The sequence below is a fragment of the Dromaius novaehollandiae genome, chromosome W (assembly GCF_036370855.1).
Source record: "Dromaius novaehollandiae isolate bDroNov1 chromosome W, bDroNov1.hap1, whole genome shotgun sequence".
Lineage (NCBI taxonomy): Eukaryota > Metazoa > Chordata > Aves > Casuariiformes > Dromaiidae > Dromaius > Dromaius novaehollandiae.
The window spans coordinates 48,080,939-48,096,807 of NC_088130.1; the positions used below are offsets into that span (position 1 = coordinate 48,080,939).

General features: G+C 41.4%; 1 long non-coding RNA gene across 1 annotated transcript in view; it reads right to left on the reverse strand.

Annotated features, from left to right (window-relative positions):
- Window positions 1–2,181: 2,181 nt before the first annotated feature.
- The window catches only part of LOC112987017 (uncharacterized), a 50,906-nt gene continuing 37,218 nt past the window's right edge, over window positions 2,182–15,869 (reverse strand). Inside the window, exon 4 of the long non-coding RNA XR_003260165.2 lies at window positions 2,182–2,546. This is a non-coding gene — a long non-coding RNA (uncharacterized LOC112987017). The remainder of the gene's footprint in view (window positions 2,547–15,869) is intronic.

Below are 15,869 nucleotides of genomic sequence, written 5' to 3' on the forward strand. Positions count from 1 at the left end.
GCAAAATGCCAGTGGTGATCAGCTGCATTAAGTATATTATTTTCTCTGCCATCCTGAGAATCTGTGTCTTTAAGATAGAAAGCGAGAAATCCTGTTTGCATGCAGACTGAGAATGCTAGTTTTGAGGTGATAGGACTTCACTTAAAACTTACTCTCTTTTATTCAGAGAAGAGCTAAAGCATACATGCTGGGGTCAGTCCTCCCTAGTGTTACCATGTGTACACATGCTGTGTAACCTCTGGAGATGTGAGGAAAACTCAGGCAGTGTCCCACGGTGGAGCTGCAGGGTGGCAGAGTGGCCAGGCAGAAGTTGGGGGGGTTGCCCTGAGGCTAGAGGTGCCTGAATTTATGTACCTGCCTTACTAGCAAGAAGGGTCTTTTGCTACACCATACACAACCCTGCTCCGTGGCTCTGTTATGCTTTAAAATACTCTGACACCTCATAAAAAAGGATTTTCCCAAACCCCTTCCTTTCTTTCCCTTAGAAAGGAAAAAAGGAAATCTCATTTTGTACACATGTGAGCTGAAAGGGGAAAAAAAATTAAAACTGAAGTTGTTTGGCTTGCCTAAAGCTTTTTCCCTTGATGTTTTTTCTGACTAGAAAATTGTCAAAAACATTTTTTCCCATTGAAAATATCAGTTTACAGGAAGTGATACTGTTAGACTTGCCTCTCTCTGCCTCCAAAACATTGCCAGTGAGCATTTCTTCCTCCAGCTAGGACTGCCATTACTGTGAACTTCTGACTTGAAAGGTTTTGCATAGAAGTAGATGCATGTGTCTGCTTAGTACAAATGGAATTTATAAGTATATTTATTCCTGTTTACTAGACCACTACAACGTTGGGCAGAACATAGTGACCCACTTCCTCAGTTTCTTTCTTCAAATCAAAGTGGGAAAAAAGTTAGTTTGCTCATTTTGCTGCATGCTTGCTACATTGGAAAAGTTAGACTGTCTCATCTTTCTGGATGCTGCAATCAGCATCCTCTTTATCCCATATAAAAAGAGAAGAGAAAAAGAAAAAGATCAAGGCTTACTCTATTGTTGCTGTGGTTCAAGGGCCCTCCCTATATTTAGGGAATTCAAATAAGGCAGAAAGCAAAGAGAACATAGTTCTATTGCAACTGCTAGACTGTAGAAATTTAAATATATCCCTCAAAGATACCAGGTTTCTTCCTACAGCTTCCTTGAATAATGTTATAAAAGAAAGAAAAAAAAATGTTTGAATCCCAGGGGAGAAAACCAAGGTAAGCAATTAACTCATTATTTCAGATAAAATTGTATCAGATACCAGGAGGAACTTACAGTGTCTTGTCTATAGCTATTTTCCTCTCTATACATGCCACAAAGTCACATTTCTGTGCATACAGGTGTTTCGGTCACCCTTCTGCTGAGAGCCAGGCTCTGAGGAACCACCGCGCAGCACCCCGGAGGATGCGGTGCCCGCGCCAGCTGCTGCGGGCTGCCGAAGGGCTTGCCGGGGCCAGTCCTGCGCTGGCACGACAGGCAAGGAGACAGGCAGCGGGGCAGATCTCCCGGCAGACGGCAGCGTGGGTCACTCAGGAGGTAACGTGGTGCTGCCTGGGGGTCGCCTGCAGCGGCGGTGGCTCGGGGAGGGCTCCTTCGTGCTCTGCGCAGGGCAGGGTGCTTCGAGGAGGACGTGTGAGCTCCGGAGCAGCACCAGCGACGCGCAGAGGTGTGAAACGCCCCGGCAGCCCTGGGAGCAAGGGAGCGTGGCTGAGGCCTGAAAACGTCCACCCAAGCCATGCAGACAGACGGACGCACATTCACGCTGCTTGGGCTGGCCGGACGTCAGCTACCGGCACCATGGCTGTTTTTCAGTTTGTGTCTCAACTGCTCGTGTGCCCTGCAGCGGGACGGGCTCGGCTCCCCGGGAGGTATGGTGTCACCGCGCGCTCCCTGTCAGCAGCTGCGGACCAAGCTCTCTGCAGGCACAAAGGGAGAATTACCTGCCTTTAAATGCATCTGATCAAGTCACTATGAAAGGATCTGTGAGGCCGTTGGTGCCTCTGATGTGTTTCAGTCATTTTTATAAGGAGGTTAGTGAACCCAAAGTCTGGGCTGATTACTAAACGCTTTCCAATTTCTGTAACCTTTTTAAAAGAGGAAGGGTATTTATTACTAGCCAGGCACTTAGATCACACAGAAATAAGAGAGATCTTGAAGGCATAAAAACATCAACGAAACTAAGACAAATGAGTCAGACTTTGCCTAGATAAGGATGAAAGGGCAGAGCCTGTCCATCATTCCCAGACCCTTGCTCGTCCTTCTGTTTATAGGGCAGAGGAGCGGCACTGGCTCACGCCGGGACACAGAGAGCAGCCATCCTCCACCGGGATCGCCGCAGTCCTGATGTACTGTTCTCTGTTGTGGAGAGGTACGTAATTCAGTCCATTTCAGAAGAAAGAAAGTCATCACTGTGGTGTGTCCCAGTTGGGTGTCCTGCACAGTTCTTTGTCCCAGTGTGTTTGTCACTTCTCCCCTTGCAAGGGCTGCTTCTTTACACATCTTTCTCCTTGTGTTAGGCCTGAAGACCAGAACAAATTAGTGTATACATTCCTTGGGAGGAGTTCCCACAGACTGGTAACCTACATGGGTGATTTGCATTAATTAACCAAAGTGGTTCCAGTTTTCACAGATGTACTCAGTTGGAGAAAGACATATACCATCATGCATAGCTTTGATACAGTCATCTTTTTAATATGCCGTAAGGTCATTTCTAAATACACTGTTTTGTCCCAGACAAAACAGGGCAACATCAACCAGCTCTGGGCATCAGGGGCTGCCACTGGAGGTATCAAAAAGGATGTGAAAGGAATCTATTTCTTTTCTCAGTCCGGAAATTAAGGGAGTTTTTTTTTATGAATTAAATTTCTTTTTAAAAAGCACCTTAGTACTTGGGTCAATATCCTGAAATTTCCATGTGTCCAGAGCACCCCTTTCATCCCAAAGCCTTTCTTCCTTTCCTGCTCGCAGGGGAAAGTCACCCGCTGCTGTAATGGCAGGTGAACGTCAGGCAGAAGTGAAAGGTCCCTAGGACTCTCAGCACTATTTCAGCTTCATGGCGAAGCTGGGTCAGAGGACTTCTGTTAGCAGGATTTGTGACGGTCCTGCTCACAGGGGAAGGGCATCTTCTCCAGCCTTTTCCTGCAGCTTTCAAAGTCTCTTTCAGCTGACTCACCTCTGCTCTCCAGCTGGCCTAACTGCATGCGTCGAGAGGGCAAAGAAACAGGGGCTGAGCCTGCAGACATACTCTCTAGCCCTGAGATGCAAGGGCACAGTTTTCCTACCTAAGACCCTGCACATTATTTCCTCAGGGGAAAGCATGAGTAGTTTGGCTTTATGGAAGCAAGGTGACAGGCACTCTGAGAATAAGAATTGCATAAGATAGCTCAGACATTGGAAAATAATAGCTCTGTCAAACTGCATCTATGCAACATATTTCTATGAGGAATCCTGTTAGAAATGTGTGATAAGACCTTGTTAGTGCACGTACAAATGAGTGTGACTGCTACGTAAAGCCTAAGGGGTTTATTTTTATTTATTTATTTTTTTGAGCAAAAGAACAAAGTCTCCAGCATTGATGCTGCTGCAAAACTGAATGCTGTTCTAAGAGCACTTCAGTTTTTGGATCCTACATGTCTTTTCCTCTGGGTGTAATTCTTAAAGATTATGGGAATGGACATACTTCCTCTGAAATTACTGGCAAAGCTCCAACTGACTTCACTGGAAACAAGATAAGACACTATTTGTAAGATGGTGACTTTTTCTATTGCCAATCCCCTGTGATGCTCTGTCAATCTCTGCATTACAGATATGCTGAGATTTTGAATAGATGGCAGGTCACTAAAACTTATCAAACTGAACCAGAAGAACACGTTACATTTCTCTAGTGTTCTTCATTATAGTTCTCAAAGTGGTAAGTAAGTACAGGTAAGTCTCATCTCTCTACTAAGAAAAATGGGGTTCAAAATAAAATAACCAAAGTAAAATATTAAGATCACAGAATGAACTAATATGTGAGGTAGCAATCAGTTTCTTAGTTCCATGGCTACCTATTTTTCAATGGACGTGACACCCTTACTGCCAGTTATCCACAGTTGGGCATTAGCTGTGCCTTAGTGTTTTCTCTTCCATTTAAATTCAATTAGATGTAGAAGTAAATAGAAAAAAACAAAGACAGACTGTGTCTGCATTTTTCAGTGAAACCCAATACATTCAGGCCAGATGCTGAACACAAGCAAAGACTTTTAAATTAATGAAGCCAGGAGAAGCTTTGCTCGAGCACAGAGCACGAGGCAGTCCCAGTCTATGAGCACTTCCAACATGCTGGTGTTAGCTCTATTTCCACCTCTTCAGCAGACATTAATTTGACAACATTTTTTTATATACAAAATAATCAGAACAAAAAAGAAGTTCTGCAAGTGCTCCCCTCTGTGCTCACTCACTTGAAAAAAACCCCTGTTGTCAAGGAAAGTACACCATGGATACAGAAATACTTTTTAATGAACTAGTCACTGTGGCAGCGTGAAGTCTGGGATTAGATCTACAGTGCTATTAGACTTATTTGTGTCTATCTAGTCTGTCTTCTGTTACTTTTATCTATTTTTCATAAATGTTTAAGCTGGTAATGTAAATCATTCTCTTTGTCTCCCGTAGTGCTCTGAGAAGTAAAAAGAAAAAAAAAAAAAAAAGAAAAAAAATCTTAACATCTGACACTGATTTGCAATCAAGCTCCAAGACTTCAAATGGCATCACATGATTCTGCCTGATGGTGATAAACAGCTCCAATAACAGGCTAATGTTGCAGGTTACTGGCCATGGTGATCAGTGGCTGTTGAGAGAGGCACTGTAAAAACAGTGAAGAGAATGTGGGTGAGATTTCCTGGAGAATGCATTGCTTTTCAGATATGCTGTTGTTTTTCCCAATAGCTTGTGTTATGCCTAGTCAAATTTTTGTTTGCATTATGCTCACGTGAGCACAGCTTAGAAGATAGGATGATGTTTGAGAAGTTATGGAGATAAGAGGAAGTTGTGCAGCAGCAAGTCTTCTCCTTGGCCGTGCCAGTTCTCACCCCCAAACCCAGCCCTGCGCATGACACTCCTAAGCGAATCAAAGATTTATGTCCATAAAAAGAGAAAACTTTCCCATAGGTTTTTGAGCTACTGTTATGTTGGATACAGCATTGTTCCGCTTGCAGAATTAGGCAGCGCAACAGAAAGGATTTTGCAGAAACGATATTATTCTTTATGAGCTATGTGCAGATTTTTAGAGTAATGCTCACAGAAACCTGTGGGCTTTATGCACATTCCGTTTCTACAATTACTTTTGGTCTTCTTTTGTGAATATATTTCAAATTTTTAGCGGTAGTCTTTTCTTCAGCCAGTCCAAATTAACATGCAGCCCTAACACTGCTTAGTCTCATCTCCCGCTCTCAGGCCTAAATCCCTAGAATATTTGGTTTAGAAAAAAATACAAAACAACATTAATATTTCTTTAATGCTCTGTAAAAATGATTGAGCGTGTGTTCCGACCACAAAGCAATACCTTGCCTGCTGCAAGAAATGAAATATCTGTTCAAATTTCATTTCTTCGCCTGATCATTAGGGATCAGGAGTTGTTTTGATGCATTTTTGGTGACCTCTATAGAGAACTCATATTGAGACATTAATAAAGAAGCAGAATCCAACCCTCTTCAATCAAAAGAAGGAATAAAGCATACTATACTGCCTTTGACAAAGTCTGAAAAATCTCCTGAGATGAATACAATATATTTTATATTTTACCTGATATTTTCCCAGTATCATTAGACACTTTTATACATTCCTGCACTGATCCAGTCAATACTACTTGTACCTTCTTTTTCTGGTTCTTACTTTTCCATACATGCCCTGCCTTGAGGTACAGAACATAATCACTGCTGCCAGACGGTTGTTGTCTTTCACAAAGCTACGTTGGTAATGTTCCCTACTGGTTTTTGAATCAGGTGCTTGTTCAGTCAAATGCAAGATTACAATGTTCCCTCTGGACTCTTCTCCTCCCAGGCCAACTGCCTGGCAGACTCTCATCTGGAAATTCTTGACATTGCTTTTCTAAATCCTGCCTCTGGCTACAAAGATTAAGATACTGTCTCATCAGCATGCAGATGTACTTCACTGGTTCTGTTTAGATATTTTCTAAACACCGACTAATTAATTTCCAGTTTAAAGCATACCTGATCGGAATACGCAACCAAAAACAAAGTTAAATCTGAAAAATGTATTGGTTGAAAATGTCTTGGTTTCTGAGAAGACAGTAAGGATGTATTTTGCAGCCATTTCTGTCTTCCATTTCGCCTATACGCTTCAATGAAGGAGGATTTAAAGGAGCAGCCCTGATGTTCCAGGTGTCACTGCTGAACTTCACACCTCTTGGACCCCCTGGCTGGTTCCCCTCCACATCTTACGCAAGGCGGTATGATGGAGATGAGGAAGGACGGGGAGGAGGGGGCACTAACCAGTGTCTTCTTGCTGTCTTGTATCCTGCTTCCGCTTCCTGTTGCTTATGCTTAGAGATGAATTCAAAAGAGATGATGCAAATTCATCTGCCACCTGCTTCCCTACAGGGAGCCTAGAGTCCAGCTGGAGTCAGGATGTAAGATCACCGTTTGCGCAACTTTGACTACATGATACGACACAAAGGCACGCAGGCCTTCACAGGGCTTAGGTGGGTTGAAGGGGACCCTGACAACGAACGTACACCACATTTCCACAGAGTCCATGGGACCTGCCTTGCACAGCTTCACAACAGAGGATACTAGTGTGACAAGGTAGCCCTCAGAAAGTTACAGGAGGATCTACACTGATCAGATTCTCATTTTCATGTGCTAACCTGTCTTTAGCCATAACTCAGTTCTTCACAGGAGTATAAACAGTTTTTCAGGGTCCATGTTCATACAGCACATGCAACAATGAGATTCTGGGATTTTAGTAGGGTTTCTAGTTGCTTGAGTAATACAAGTAATGTTAATTTAAATTCTTAAATACTTTGAAAAATTTGCTTTGAAATTCTACCTGGCTATACAAAACCGTTCTGCCCTTTCTCATGCAGTGGATCTAAAAAAGGAGGATATAGTGTTCTCTCTGGAATAACAGTGAATGTGAAGGAAATATTTCAGAATAGCCACAGACAGTGAACAAGCTACAGGTGAACTTCAGTGCAAGAGTAATGCTTATTCAAAAAGAAAACATAAAAGAGCACATGATCAGGGTGTTTTAAGATACCAGTTATGAGTCTAAAGGAGAAAGTCATCAACAAAAGAATCTGCAAGCTAAGAATTATTTTCAGAGCTTATTCTTGCAAGATTATTCTCCAGTGAGTAATTTCAAGAAAATCCGTGTGATGCTTGGTAATTTTTGGAAAAATACAAGTAATACGATCATCATCTATCGTACTGAACAATACTACATCATGATATTCCTCTGCCACAGACCTGACCCTCACCTAACTGAAAACAGAAAAATCCTTGCAGGAAGAATCATCTTTCGGTAAATGCTTGGTGCCTGCTGTAGCCGAGGTCCCAGTCCATGGCTTACAGCTTACATTGTGCTAAAATTAACCATTATGATAGCTTTCCACGGTCGTATAGGTGCAACTGTAGATGTCAGTATGGAGTCTCTTTATTATTTTAAATAAAAGAGATTTCTGGTGTCTGGGAAAGTTCCATTCCTACTGGAATTTCTCTAATAGACCTCTTATACATGGTGAGGAGATCAGACTCCACAGTGACTTGTTATAGAGCTAAATAATAAAAATGTTGGCAGCCTACATTACTGAGGATAGAAGCTGTCACAACACTGAGTGAGATGTGCCTTATTTTTGAAATAAATTCTAGAACCCCAGCTCAAATGAAAATAATCTACTCACATTGTCTTATTCTGAAAAATCATTCTTGAATTTTCTGTCACCTCCCTGACTTGCTCCTCCACATCTTGGTTTTTAACTTCATTTCTAAATTGTGAGGTGAACTTACTACAAAAGGCAGGAATTCTCTCTCATATACAGTGTATTTTTTGTCATTTGAAAGGTGCAAATATAGTGAACATAAAAGAAACACAAGACCTTCAAAGGTCTTAGATTTAGGACAGATTTAGAGAAGGTGGTAAAAAGCTCTAAAAGGGAAATGCCAGCTCCAAAAATGTCAAAGACTCTTTAAATGTGATGAGATAAATATCTTTTCCATAAACCCTGCAAGGTTTCTTTTCAGTAGAGCGTATTGCTGAGCACCCTGGCATCCTGCAGACAGAGAGCCACACAAACCCAGCGCTACAGTACTTGCAACTGTTTTCACTCTTTAGCCATCTCTACCAGGCATCATTTTTTAAATTAATAATATTATAGAGGTTTCTATTTAAAGGTTGTTTTTTAAGTAAGATAACTGTACAAAATGAGCTAAGGAATACAGAAACATTTGTGAAGGATTTTGCTTAGTTCATTCTCCTGAGCTTTGATAGGTCTGAGCGGTAAGTGTGCCATGAGAATATGCAGAGGAACGCATCTTACAGTCCTCGGCTTCTCTCCCAGAAAATTGTAACAGAGCTCAGTCTCTCAGCTGGCGGCCACCAGATTTTGCCTTGCTAGGAAAGGCAAGACTGGGTACAATAAGACATGTCACTAGAAGATGTACTGCATGTACACATGAACTTGACAGCACTTGGCCTTTGTCTCATGCTGAACATATGAATTACCACATTAAAGTTCCCAAGAAACATGACACTGTGTCTTGGCATTTAAAATATCTTCTCCTCATAAATCACTGCCTTCATAGGTACCCCCTTATAAATCACTGCCGTCATAGGTATTTTCTCTCCTTCTCTCCACCCCAACAGAATAGCTTTTAAAAAGAGCAGAAGTATTTTCTCCCTGTTAATGACAGGATAGTAGTGGCAGAAACAGACAGGGCCAGGAATCTTCGGTGAACGTAAAATCGAAATTGTCCTGTGTAAGAACCCATCTAGTACCAATGTCACCTTCACTGAAGCAAAAGAGATGCGAATCCTTGATAAAGCCCTCCATGTTTTGACTGATCACTGCTCTTAAAAATGTGTTCAGGAAATATGTAAGGCAGATTTTTATCAGTTTTACAAAGACATAAGTATGGACTAATTCTACTCACTTTGACAGCGTTACTGCATTTTTATGGAATAATCATCACACGCTGATGCTTCTCCTGTAAAGCATTGGTGACCTGACCCATATGAAATACTGTTTTTCAGTGTCCAGCTTCCAGACTGCTGGTCTTGCTTTGCAGGCCAAATTATCTGATGCTGTTCCTCAGACAAACTATAGAAAAGAGCCCTTTTGAGATTATCTTTGCAGAGAGTCTTTCCTTCTGCAGCTAGAGGTGGAATAGGGGGGATGTGAGGCATGAAAAGAGCATGTGCACTAAAGTGAGCAGGGCCTGAAGCCTGCCGACACAGCAGCTATAGGTGGAGAACATTTGGAGGAGAGGCTGGCTGATCCACTCGGGCCGGCCCAGGGGAAGCTCTCGCTCCTGCTTGGATGAGCTTTGCTATTGTGCCCAAGGGGTGGAGATGTTTACCAAGCTCCGTGCCCGGATTCTGAGGCAGCTTTTAGAGCTCCTGGCCGAGGTCACTGAGCAGATGCAGGGTAAGGCTGATGAGCCCTCAGAGCGGCAGAATAGGGGATGGCTGCAGTGATGCATCTAACACCAGCAAAACTCAGGACCAACAGTGGTCAGTGGCCTGTAAGAACTATAAGGCATGCAAGAAGCAGCTGGACTGTCGCTAATTAAACCTGTCCCAGTGACACCTCCTTTGCCTCGAGAGCCTTATGTTCAAGTACCCAGGTCTTGGCCCTTGATGAAGAAAGCTATTGCACTGTTTGCAGAGGATGTATTTCACCTGCAAACTAAAAACACCTAATTCAAAGTCTTTTCACTCTCTCCCACCATGTCTCGTTCACACACAGTGAAGGAAGTCTAACATAACTAATAGTATAAAAAGCTGCTGACAGGTGTAAGGGAATTTGCGTGGGCACTTGGCTATTCTCTGTTGGTAAAAACCAAGTCAGCTGATGAGGCTATCCCAGCCCCTCTATCGCTCTCACATTTCGTGCTTGATCGAAAGGGACAGAGAAATAAAGATTCCAACAAGAAATGAGAATTGCGCCCCTGTAATATTCTCAGCCTTTCTCTGCAAAAGAAAGACTTGCGACAGGATGATAACTGGTTGACAGAAGCCTTGTCAAACACTGTGAGGAATTATGGAATACTTTTAAATAATTCATGTAATGTGAGTTTTTATATGGCTTTATCTGCAAACACTGGTTTTATTACTGCTATCATTGTTCATGCAGCTCAGCTGAAAATTACACGCATCAGACTGTGACTTCTCAAACATATGTGCTCCAGGACAGAGAGCTTTTCTTTGATGTGGGTTAGCAAGCTCAGGTTTTGACCTCAGCAACTCTCTGCATGATATCTGGAGTCACAAAGGGTCAGCCTAAAAATCACTGAGGAGAGAGCTCCCAGTTTGTTGACAAACCCCATCTAAATTCTCAGAAATTTATGTCCACAGTTGATATCACGCACCCAAAATGAAGCCAACCTAATTCAAATCCAACGGCAAATAGGCAAAAAACACCAAGAGCAACTGTGACTAAGCAGAGACATCCATGATTCAACAACTGTCTGTAACATTGAATAAATAATTTGAATTAGGTTTATTATTTTTGCTGTAAGTACAGTGCTGTTCGCTGGAGCAAAGTTTGGGCTGAATTCTGTTCATATGCTTATTTTGATTGGAGTTACAATGTACTCCTTACGTGGGTAAAATAGGTAGAGATTGACCCTTCCAATATCTACATAGCTAGTCATAGGATTTGCTTCAAAAATGCTATTGAGTGAGGAGAGAAAAGCAACACACACTTCTGAAAGCAGCTCTGAAGCACTGATTGTACTATGTTTATCAGGACTTATATGAGTTTATCTGTAGTGCTCAACTACATGTTCTGCTGCCTGTTCATTCATGCCAGCAACACTAATATACTGTTAGCAGAAACTGTGGGACTTAAAGAATGTTACTTAAAGAACTGATAACCCCATCAAAATATAAGGCAAATTATTTCTTTACAATATAAGTAAGGTAATAAGTAGCTATCTCTTGACAGGTGTATCATATAAAAGGTGAGAGATGCAGCCCATTCTACTCTTATTAATACCATAATAATGTTACTTTTAAAATCATTGATGGCAGTGGCTACCTAGTGGTGACAGAAACAACTTCTCTATGGTGAAGATACTCATTCATATGCTTTTTTGTGTGAGAATTGAAATAGGTGGGAATTAGATACTTAAATATGAGAATCTAGGTCTTCCTCTATTGCTTTGAAACTAGTTTAATGCTGTTCAGTATTTCTTGACAGATTATCTTTACTTCCTAGAACACCAAATGGAAACAGTCATATCAGATTTCCTGTTCTATACAGTGTATTCCAGCTGCTTATACACACTACATGACATCCAGCAAAGGATATGTATTTTCCTTTACAAGGCAGTATGTTTTGTCTATGTTAGCTTTATGTTGCACTAGGATAATGCAGGTGGATATGAAATTGCTGTCTGTGAAACATCAATGGAAAGTTTCTTGTGCCCTGCATCAGGGAACTGGCAGAGTACTTTGCTTAGGATTTATTCCTTCCTAGCTGAACAATGTTCCCAGTATAGAAACAATTAGTTTAATGCAATGGAGCAGCTGGATGATTATCGCAAGCTTTACTGGCTAACTATTGTTAACAATATGTTCCCTAAACCTGTTTCTACATGAAATCAGCTAAAGGGAACTTAACACCTTAAAGAAATGTAATGACATGAGTACAGCTGATGGTTTACTCATGAAATCCATTTACGGAGCAGGGAAATTAAAATGATTGGAAATTCTTGCAAATCTGCATATGCTTAATCTAAAAATTAGTAGTTAACTTCTAAATAACCCCAGAAAGTTTGTGGTTCAGACCAGATAAAGACAAGCACCAAAAAAACAGTGTGGTCAAAAATGTTATAAACTAAACCACAGCTGACTAACCAATTCCCCACAGTAAAGTACTACACTTTCTGAGGCCTTAAATTGGAAAGGCCTTAAAATAGGAAATTTTGTGGATGGTAAGAAAAACTTTGTGATGCTTGACAGGCATCTATATTGTAAGTATCCAAGTTCACAGCAATCTTTTAGAAGATGGTAAAATGATTTCCTGAGCTTTTAGTGCTTATTTAGTGTGAGAACCGTAAGAATATGTTGTAAAAGGAAATTTTAACAAAGTATCTAACTTCTCAGCACTGAGCTGTATATTGCCCAGCAGCTAAGCTCCAAGCAAACTCAATGCACTTCTATTTGAACATACTTGAGACCTTCTTTAAATGTTTTCTACTTTAAATAAAGTCTTTCCTTATTTACTTCATAAGTATATTCATTGTCACCAAAACAGGGATTTTACAAGAGAAAACACAGTCAAAATTACTGTTACAAGAATGGTTTTTACTGAGGGTGAGAAAGAAATTTGTGTGCATTTACACTGCTTTCTGTTATTGTTTTCCCCCTCCTCTTTCTGGCAATGAAAAAAAATGCTACGACCAGCATGCCCTGCAGTATTTTCTGAATATGGAAGCCCATGGTGATCTCTTTACATAGTTCTGAAATGAAGAAAACTGTTCGTTATGGAGCTAGTTGATCTTCAATAGTACCTTCTGAAGTCTATACCAAGAAAACATCATTAAAAATCCAGTACACACTCATCTTACTTATCCTCAGATGTGTTGTGCATCTTTGTCCTGGTTAAACAAAAGTGTTTCAGTTCTTCAAAGAATGAACTTTGAAAAGCACAGAACCATTTGGCCAAAACTAGAAAATACTGCTTTGGTTTAAAGAGAGTAAAGGGAGAGAACCTTCTTTTTCTTTAAGTAGTTCATCTTCAAATGATGGTGAGACTCTACAGGGTGTATGCAAACTAAGAGAACAGCAAAATCACCATAAGGAAAGTCTTGTTCCTTTTCATATGGAGATTCCCATCCTTAACTTGGCCTTTTAATTAGCTTGATTATAGTGGTGACTATTTGTTACTGCCTCAGTGCTGTAATTTAAGAAACTGACTATTCATTAGAAATTCCTGTTTTCAAAGATTTACAAATAAATCTGAGCAGCAGCAGCACCAGCAGCAACAACAACGACAAAAGATAAATTTACTTAGAAACTTGGATGAGAGAAAAATCACTTGGGGATATTTCCAAACTCTCCAACTCAGACTTGAGTTCGGCTTGGCAAAGTTAGCAGCTCTGCATGTTAAAAGGAATTCTTCCTGCCTTAATGTGTGGATTTTTACAGCATTTGATTTGCTCAGCATATGAAATGTTTAAGCAAAGCATACCACCATGATATAATTGGTATTAATGAAAAAGTGGTTTGAGAAATAAAGCCTGTAGTATGTTGAAAGAGTCTGAGTCAAACTAGTAGATCTTTTTTTCAACAATGTATTCAGGAAACCATTTTTAAAATATTATTATCTGCATTATCAGTCAGCTGCTCATGAGCTTACTGAATGGAGTGGAAATTATTTGTCCAAAATATTTTTAAATAAATTCAGAGCTCCTAGTCTTGTAAACACCTGGGCGCCTGTGTATATACGTACATGTAGTACAGAAAAAGAAGTTGCATTTAGCGTGGTTGGCTCAAAGGCAAAATTCAGTTTTGCAGTGACAGCAGAAGGGATTTGGATGGGAAAAAGTGTTTGGAAGCAGGCCTGTGAAAAGCCTGGGAAGAGAGCGAAGATGAGTGAGGAGGGCTGGAAGAGATAAAGGAGACTTCTAGGATTCATGGCAGGCCCAGCAAAGGATCAGAGGACTTTGGGGTGGAGAGGGACCACTGGAGGTTGTGGAGGCTGTGGAAGAGACCTCTGGATTTTTTTTCTTCTGCAGTGAACAGCCCCTCTGAGATCCCCTTCTCTGGTACTTTGAGTATAACACTTTTATCCGCAAAGCCCCCCTTCCCCAGTTAGTCACCCATCTCCAGCCTCCGAGAGGAACCTCGCAACCTCCTGCACAGCAGCCCCTACTCGCCTTCTCCTGAGCCCCTTCTGGGAAAGGGAGCAAGGGGAAAGGGTGAGAGTCAGAGGAGAGCTCCTAAATGACGGGAGCTTCTGCTTGTCCTGCTGCCAGAGCTGGGGTTGCTCCTTTTGCTTCTAACCCTTCTCTCAGCAGCAGCAGATAGTAGGAGGTAGAGGTCAACTGTCGAGCCAGATCAGCTAACCCTAGCGCAGGCAAGCAGACACTTCACTGCCTTTGCCTGCTGCCCACTTTGCCTGCAGCCTCCAACCAGCTCTGCTGAGGTCGATGAAAGCATGAAGAGGCAGCTATGTTGACTGCGTGACTGCAGCTTTAGATATACCAATTGGATAACGGCTTAGTTTCCTTGAAAGCTCATCTTGCTCTGCTTCATGGATAGAGGAGAATCAGGCCATATAAGTTAACGAACCATTCAAGCCACAAGCAAGCTGCAGCAGATTGGACAGCTGTGATTCTCTTTCCCAGACAGCATACTGGTTTGCCTCATCATATCACGTTTGTGTGGTGTTCTAAAACTTTTCTTAATTATTCCAACCAAATTCATCATTTAAACTGAGATACACTAGTGAACCCAAGACTCATGAAGAAAAACAAGCCTGTTAGTCTCAGAAAAAGGAGATTAATGTACTTCTTCAGATACAGACAACTACACAAACACTGCAAGCTGTGCATAGGTATAGTCTAAGAGCTGTATTCAGTGTTTGTCAGCAGATTTCAGGTTTTGGGCTCAATGGAGGGAACTCATCTCACAGGGAGGATGATCACTTGTGGTCAGCCGGGATAGGCTCCAGAGTGCAGGCTGATTTCCACTTGCACAGTGAGGACCATTGGCATTTTAATTTAACACTACCAACTACTAAACGTTCAATTTTATTTATATGTGTGACTGTGTGGATTGACTTCTATAGAATTAAAGCTGGATCTGCTTTGATGCCTTACATTTTGACAGGGCTACTCTGATTTTCTCTTTTTAGTAAAGGAAGTTTCAGTGGAGATCTTGTGGGAGTTTCATTTACTCAGCCTTGGAAAAAGTAACTGCAACTTCAGCTTCTAAAGACAAATCATGAAAGAAGGCCTGGGGCCTGATTCGCATTTGCCTGGACAGGATGAGAGAGGATTGAAAGCAGACAAGACAAAGGCTTTCACCGACAGCCGTCAGCTGTAGTCGCCTGAGGGCACAATCTTGTCCCTGAAAAACCACAGAGAGGAAAATAGATGGGTATCCTTTGAAAGCCAATTTGTGCTTCGAAAGAGATTACATATTTCCCAGAGATCTTCTATAGATAACATAGGGAATATGTATAGTTAGAGTATGCTTTTGAAGCACACACCTGCTGTATATTTTATAATAGTCGTTCTTCCAAATTGAGCAAGGTGCATGTAACCTGTTACCAGACCACTCTTTGAAAGGGCAAAAGCTCTTTGCCATGAGCAGTAATCACAAGGAGACCTTTCTACAGTATAAAATCCTGCAGCTTTCCCAAAGAGTCTTTTCCTATTTTCTCTGTAGATTTTATTAGCAGTATGACAGAAAAACAGGCTGCTAATAATTTGTTCTTCCACCCTCTCCTCCTCCTTTCAACTATTTTTATATGGAGTGCATAATTTCACTGTATTGGATGCTTAATATAATCCCTGTGCAACAGGAATTGCATCTTCTTCCTACTTCCTGAAAGGCATACTCATTTAACTGGCAAATGTTGTATGAATTAAGAAAAACAAAGGAAGGGCAAAGG